Source organism: Rhea americana, unplaced genomic scaffold (assembly GCF_003343005.1).
Source record: "Rhea americana isolate MKP2758 unplaced genomic scaffold, rheAme1 scaffold_336, whole genome shotgun sequence".
Classification (NCBI taxonomy): domain Eukaryota; kingdom Metazoa; phylum Chordata; class Aves; order Rheiformes; family Rheidae; genus Rhea; species Rhea americana.
The window spans coordinates 624,610-632,348 of record NW_028186464.1 but is presented as its reverse complement, the minus strand read 5'-3'; positions in this window follow the sequence as shown (position 1 = coordinate 632,348).

The window sequence follows — 7,739 nt, the reverse complement described above, 5'->3', positions numbered from 1 at the left end:
GAAAGTCTAAGACGTATTTATTTCTGTGTTTCTCCCGAATTTTGTTCATGAGTTTCCTCTGATCAATATCTAAGGTCTCCTGAATGATCTGAGAAACTACTTGATATGAAAAACAGATCACTACATCTTGAATCTAAGCTGAAAGAGAAGTGGATTGTAGAATCTAGTTCCCCAGAAATGGTACCCAGTAGCTTTTACCTCCAAAAGTACAACTAAGAGCCCAAGCCAGATCCAGCCCAAATCCAGCCCAGAATGTGACTGCAATGTCAAACTCCAGAGTACCTGGGAGGAGTTCAGCTAGGGATATAACAAGAGTCATGTAGCAGGCCAAGACAGGCCATTTAGCAGTACCCATGTGTTACCGACACAGCATTACAAAATCACTGTTCTAGAAAATAGAGTTTTTTCAATGGGAATTGGTCCTGCGCTTGCACAAATGCCCTTGTATCTGGAGCCACAGTGAGCATCTCAAAAGTGTTCAGCCTAATGTACCTAGGCACCTTCACAGGACAGTGGAGGAAAAAGATCTGGCACATGCATATTCCTTTCAAAACCATGGCTGGGAAAGAAGGGAAACTTAGTCACTTTCCTGTATGTATGACTGAACTGCAAAATTTCTTTAGTATCACAAGAGTTTTCCACATATCTGAAGCAATTATAGGCTGTCACCACTTGTAATAACACATTATGCAGAGTTATATCATTTCAAAGACAGATTCTGGATGATTTATATACTACTGAAAGACAAGCAAGGTGATATGAATCCCACTTGTGTGTTCAGTTGCTAGGTTTTCTCTTCTCCACCCACCCTGGGGCTGACTAATGTCACAGAAAACATTTTACTTGTTGAAGATAAAACAATTAGTTTAACATTTTCAAACTCATTATCACTATTGCTATGTAACAATTTTAGGCTCTGATAAAGCACAGTGTCTCAGCTCTAAACATTGTGTGGTCTAATCAGATTACTACTGGGTTCTCATAAAAAGATGGAGTATAGTTCAACATAGGATAATGCATTACACATGCAGAAGTAAGAGCAGGCCAAAACCATCTAGGAGTGAGTGATCTGTAATTCACCATCTCCAGATCTCTTAAAATTCTGTGTAATGGCACGGAGAAATGCTGCTGCTTCCCAGTCTTGGTGAAAGCACTGCAAGCAGTGACCCCACAGCCATGTTATTCTTGGTGAACGAAGCCTCTTTTCTGATATTTTATCATTCCTTACTGTTCTGCAGTGGATCTCTCAAGATCACTGGTGGTAAGAACCACTTTTAGAAAGCAGAGGAAATAATTAGCATATTCACTTCAGAAAGGCAAAGGATTCATTATGAAGGAAACAGTAGTTCTGCTAAAGGATATTCCTTTTCTAAGTCCACTACTATTTTATCAGTGAGTGTTGCTCTGACATCAGAGGGATGCGGTTGACCACAAATTTCAGGGGACTCAACAATGAGGGCCGAGAACAATGGCTCTGTGTGAGACGCATCTAACGAGAGGAAGGGTGGACTGGTGGTGCGAATGCCAGTCCTGCTGCAGGCTTCCTGTGTGACTCTGGGCAGGTCTGTCTGTGTCCTGGTTCTTTGGGACGGGTGGCGTTAGTCTTCCCCTGCTTCCCATGGGCTGCAGGAGGGTGAATATACAAAATACTTCTCTAATCAGAGACAGATCAACTATCCTAAACAATCCATGTTTCCTTTTTCTCATCTGGAGACTTACGGTCTTAAAATGTGAATTTGTGTGTCCTCCCAACCAACCTTAGACTACAAACAAAACACAACTTGCTGTAAAGGGCTCTCCTTGCTGCAATGACCATTTAGCAAAACTGGTCTCTGCTTTTCAAATCAGTGAGATGAGTAAATGTACATCTTATTGGCATTCACGACTAGCCAAAATCTCTGTCATCACAGATCAGTGCAGCTCCATAGTCTCCAGACTCCGTTGTGAATGTAAGTGAGAAAACTTCCTGTGCAAATAGATCATTTTGGTTATGCATGTGTTTCCATGCCTGCACAGTGGTTAGGGATGAAAGAGTACAAATGCTAATATAGCACTTAACCAACTGTTTTTAAAAAATGTATAGCAATGTTCTCAGGAGAATTTGTTCTTGTATCACATGCTGTGAGATTTTTTTCCTCTTTCTGCCATATTATTTTAAAAGTGGTTTTGCAGAAATTCATTTGGTTCCCAATTCTGCTCATGAAAATCTCAGAAAATTTCGACTTCTACTTTCAGACTAGATTCTCCTATCATGATCTATGTTCTCATCAGACTGTGACTATAAATTCAGGAAGAACTATGAGAGCAGATAACAACTTCAGAGAAATAAACRTTTTCCTGTATATTCATTGTTTATAAGATGAATAGAAAACAAAACAGAGAAAGAAATAATGGATTGGGATCATGTAGTTCTGCATTAAATCTTGGGTTGGCCACAGACTTCCTGTGTGACTAGAGGTGGAGATTGGAAGGATCCAGTGTCTTGCTGAGGTGGCTAAGGGTATAGTTTTTTCCTTAATATCTATCCTTTCAATAGAAAAACTTTGATCTTTCATAATTTTTTTGTGAAAGTTCTTGATAGTTCTGCATTTTTAAGCCTTACCTCGAGAGACACATGAAAACATGAAAAATCTATCAATTAAAAAAAAGAAATTAGGCTATATCTATAATGTTTCAGAAAGAAAATTAGCAAATATCTGAACCTTACCAAGACTCAGAAGTCAAAAGAAAGTCAAAAAGATTTTTTAAGACAATCTGATGATTTTATGCAGCTTTACTAGGGACTTCTGAGAGCATAATTTGTTGTAGTATGTTAAAGACACAAAATCTAACTTCCTAATCAGCAAATACATGTCCTGTTAGTACAGTCATTGAAAACCAGATAAGGGAGAAAACTGAAAACTCACTCATTTTGTAATGGCATTTCCTACTCTTGAACATCAGTTTGCTTCTTTTAGAAGGACTCTTGACATTTTTCTGAAAGAAATGGGATAAACCAGATTTGACCTATTCTTATAAGTTGATTTCTTCTCCCTTCCATCTCATACAGGCCTTTTGCATTGGGAGTGAAGGTAGGTCAGGGAAATGACAGCTCAGAAATGCTGAGAGGAGATTCTAGATTTTATTCCAAGTTATGAAGTGCATTACATTAATAATAGTATCTGACTGTATTAAACAGCAGTGTTTGCACACTTGTCTGCAGAAGACAAAGTATAAAACATGAGAATTTAGAAATTTTGAGGGTTGCCTAGTCTGTTGGCCCCCAAAGTTTAGGAACCCCTGTGTGTATGCAATTGCAGAACTTTCTGCTCTCCTATCTGGTACATCCCATCTATTCACAGCCACTCCAAGCTTCTACTTGCTCCAACCCTTCTGACACATGGCCAACTCTGAACAACTTGGCAGTGCCAGCCCAYGTCTCTTTCCAATACTGTATCTCAAGTGCCCATCCTTGTCTCTGCTGTCTTYGTTGCCTGCTTTGCTTCACTGGTTTCTTCCTCCTATTATCTTTTGCATCCCATCATGATGCCTCTTTCCTCCTTCTCTCCTAGGCTGCTCACAGGAGGAGAAAAGAAAGCCCTGGAAAGACCAAGTCTTTGCCTCTCATCCCTGTTCTCAGCACTAGTCTCATGGCCAGAGGAGCCAATACTCTCAAACATTTGTTTGAGCCATGTAGCCCAGGACAAAGCTTTCCTTCTGCTGCTCCTTGGCCACCAAACCACAACCAAGTGAATTAAGTTTTTTAGAAGATCACAGCTTGGCCAAGGAAGGTAGAAAACATATCGTTACTGGATTCAAGTCTCTCTGACAAGGCTTTGCAGTGCTAGATTTTCTCAGCAGTCCCTTATGTATCATTTTCCCTGATCTAATTTTAGAAAAGAATTTGACTCATATGGCTGAAATACTCGAAAAAAATATTTACCTGAACTAGACACTCAATATGGAAAAGTCCTGTCCAGGTTGCTAAAATTGAGGAAAATTAAAAGCAAAAGAAAATGATGTTTTGGGAAGGAAACCATCAGAAAATCTCAACTTTAGGCATCATTACTTTTCACTGTCTTTGATTTTTGCTAACATCATGTCTGTAGGTGGCGGTAAAGAATGCCTTTAGTTCTTGGGAAACCAAGCTAAAGTAAACCCCAGTAGAGTTTCCTGCCCAGGGCAGAAGGTAACCTCATTATATTAAATCTGCTAGTCTTCGAGCATACAGACAATGCAAATATTTTCTAGGCTGTCGTGAGCTGCATCTTCCTGTTTCTCATTGTCTCAGTATCTGCTCTCCTCTATCCTTCCTCCGCTTTTCAGTAAGATTAAACAAATAAGGCAAATAAACAGTTATCATTTCCTTTATTTCATTCAATTAGAACCTGTCATGTGCATCCTATTATTATTTGCATGATGCAGGATGGCATTACAAAGATGGGAAAGCAGCCACTTGTTAGGTAGAAACTTTAATTAGGAGATGTTCCTCAGTGAAGCTGCATGAAAGGATGTAAATAAGTAATTGTCTTGAACAAATAATGGTGACAAGAAATGTCTTTCCCCACAGATCCTTTTTACATTTATTCATAGCCCCAGAGGGTAGGCTGCATCTTAGATGTTAACTATTTATGACCAGCAATATACTAGCTTCCTAATGAACCAGCATGGTCTTCCTGGATCACCTTGTTCTTGCTAGAAAATGTCACCATAGTGGCACGTGTGGTCTGTGCCCACCAGAGAAGGGCAGGTCAGGAGAGAAATGCTTTGGGAGCAGAGACACTGCACTTTAAGCACACAAGACCTCTTCTTTACACAGCTGAAGACTTCTTAGCCGTGAGAATATTGTTTAAGCTCCCTGGACATCATCCTTCCATTTTTTAAAAGTGTGTCTTGTCTAGATCGAGTGGAGGACATTTCAGCTGGAGASTGGCTGTTATTCTTTACAGCAGCTGGCACATGACTAAGTTCTTATCTTGTATTTTCTGTCTTTCTCCACTGTTTCTCTGTTTTCATTCTTTATTTTCCCTCTCTTCTAGTTTCACTTTTTGCTCTGCTTTTCTCCCAGATTTCATTCATTTCATCTCTTTGCCTTGACCTCTCTCTCTTTCAGTAACTGACTTTCTCTCTTCTGGTCTAATTTCTTTCCTGTCTCTTTAGAAGGATGCTAAGAGGTTACTGTCCATGTCTTCACAGACAGAAAGGCTGTGTCTGAACACAGTGAACCTTCTCTTCCCAGGTACCATCAGGAGATGCTACAGATGTGGAACATGACATTTAAAACTTCCCTTGGGAACTGAACATTCACAGGCAGAAATTAAAGAAAAGTTTATGACTGAATCTTTATGAATGCGGCTCTACAAATAGCACTTTTCTCTTTATATCAAGAGGTTGGGAATTCAAGACACACACCTGGAATTGAGATATAAACAAACATCCACTTATAGATCAATCTCAAAAATCTCATGTTAGTAAACAGCAACTTTTAGATTGCACTAACATTCCCTGTCTTTTTCTGGTATTTATAAGCCCATTAGAGATCTGCCAGCACCAGGGCAAGGTGCATAGAACCTGTGTAATACCAGTCATTCTTCAAGCTGCCATGAATTAATGAGAATGAGGGTTGCAATTTTATTCCTCTGGAAAATGTTAGAGTGTAGGAAGAAACATCCAATCTTTTCTTTTGCACAAAGTACAAAAAAACAGTAACTACATCTTTTTTTAAGGACAGGGTTTAGCACCTGCACCATGGCATCTTATAGCTGTATGTTTAACACACTGGTGAAAACATAGCAAAGAAAAATAATTTGGCACACTTAGCTAACCTCATCTGAATTTTCTAACAAGGGCTGAAAAAGTCACTTTGGTTATTTTGCTGGGAAATGTAAACAAGAAAGAAAAACAAGAGGCTGGGACTTGGAAGATCTCCTCATCTCGCATCTACTGAACTCTTGAAAACAGCCAAGCARTTGGTAACCACTGTACCATTACCTTATGTCCTGTCTCTAGTGTTACAACTTATTACCTGCTACCTTAAAAACCCATAGGTATAAATACTTTTGAAAACAAAACAACTTTCTAATTACCTAATTCAATTACCTAATAAGATCCCAGTAGGAATAAAAAATGTCAACCAACTCATAAGATTGCCCTGAGGCTTAGTTGGTTACCTGCAAAAGGYGCAAGAGTTTTTTGAGACACTCTTGCCTACTTTCACTTTATATACTGAAACACCCCTGTAGCAGGGATGTGGTCTCATATACTAATGTTATTGCAAAAGGTTGAGTCCATGTTACCATCTCATAAATTGAAGGTTAGTGACTAAGTGACTAGGCTTAGCTTTGTATCATAGAATCTAGGTGCACTTACCCATGCACCTACTTCATCTCATCTGAGGGCTGTCCAAAGTCTCCAGCTTGCCTAGAAGCTGGCACAATTAGATTGCATCTTGCTCTCAGAGTCCTTGGTCTCGGATCTCCACAGTATAAATACTTTTGATAGTCTCCACTGGCAAGAGTTTCAAACTCCAATTACCAACAGAATAGTCCTTTTCTTCTGATAGCATTTAATGAATCCAATTTTGACCACAGCTAAAAAACATATAGACTTGGGAAAAGGAAAAACTTACTAAACAATTTTGTTAATGGCTTGGAGAAAAACTGATGTTTCTTACTTTATTTAGATCTATCTATCATTTGAGCTTGGTAAAAYACAGACATTTCAAGCCTCTTCTATTGCCTTCGTTTCTCAGCACAGCACTAAACATGAATATGTTTCTGCAGAGCAGAGAGGAGTAGGACAGTTCCTGCAGCAGGGTAACACAGATAGTGACCCTCTTTCCAGTACAAAATGAAAAGAAAAAAAGCTTTCCTCTGCTGTTGCATCCCGTCCCTGAGCGAAGCTAGCAGCAATGCGTTTAGCCAAGGTTGTGATTTCAACCTCAGCTGCAGGAGGTGACAGCAGGGGTCTCAGTGCAAACAGTGGTCCCCTCCTGGGAGGACTCTTCTTAACACATGTCCCGTTGAGTGTTAGGCGTACTGAGAGTTGGCATGAGAGATGGTGTTCTGGCAGGAACATAAAAATAACATTTCCAAACATGAGCCTGGGAATTCCCTTTTCCTCGGTATCTAATGGCAGCAGCRTGAAGCCAGATTATTTATTTTGGCAGGGTTGCCCACAGACCTAGTTGTGGGTGGAGTTTCCATGTCCGTACTGCTGGTAAAATGGTCAGACTTTAATTTCARCCTCCCCAATATGTGATGTAGATGAATACCAAGACATTTCTGGAGAAGTATTTTCACAGATAATCACACTACTATGGCCCATCTGCAATTCTGAAACCATGTCAGTTCCCCAAGAGTACAATTGAGGTGCACTGACGTAAACTGCTAACTTCCAAATAACAAAAGATGCCTTTCTCACTGAAGCTATGACTTTTGCATTTGCTTAGAGTAAGCAGTGGAGTAATTAAAAAAGTGATTGCTAGCAGAATCTGATAATCTGCTAACGCCCTACAGATGGCCTGCAGTTAGGAAATACTGCCTTCTGGTAACACAGAGCCGAGTCTTAAAATGTATTACGGTGAATTATTAGTTTATAAGAGCAGATCTAGAAAACCTACCAGTTACTGCTTCAGCTCTATATTGTACAGCTATTTTGTGCTACTAAATAAACTCCCACTTCCAAGGAAGAGCCCATCTCCTCCAAAAATTTCCGGCACCTTCAGGAACACTAGCAAAGACAGTTGCAGGGCTTTAGAT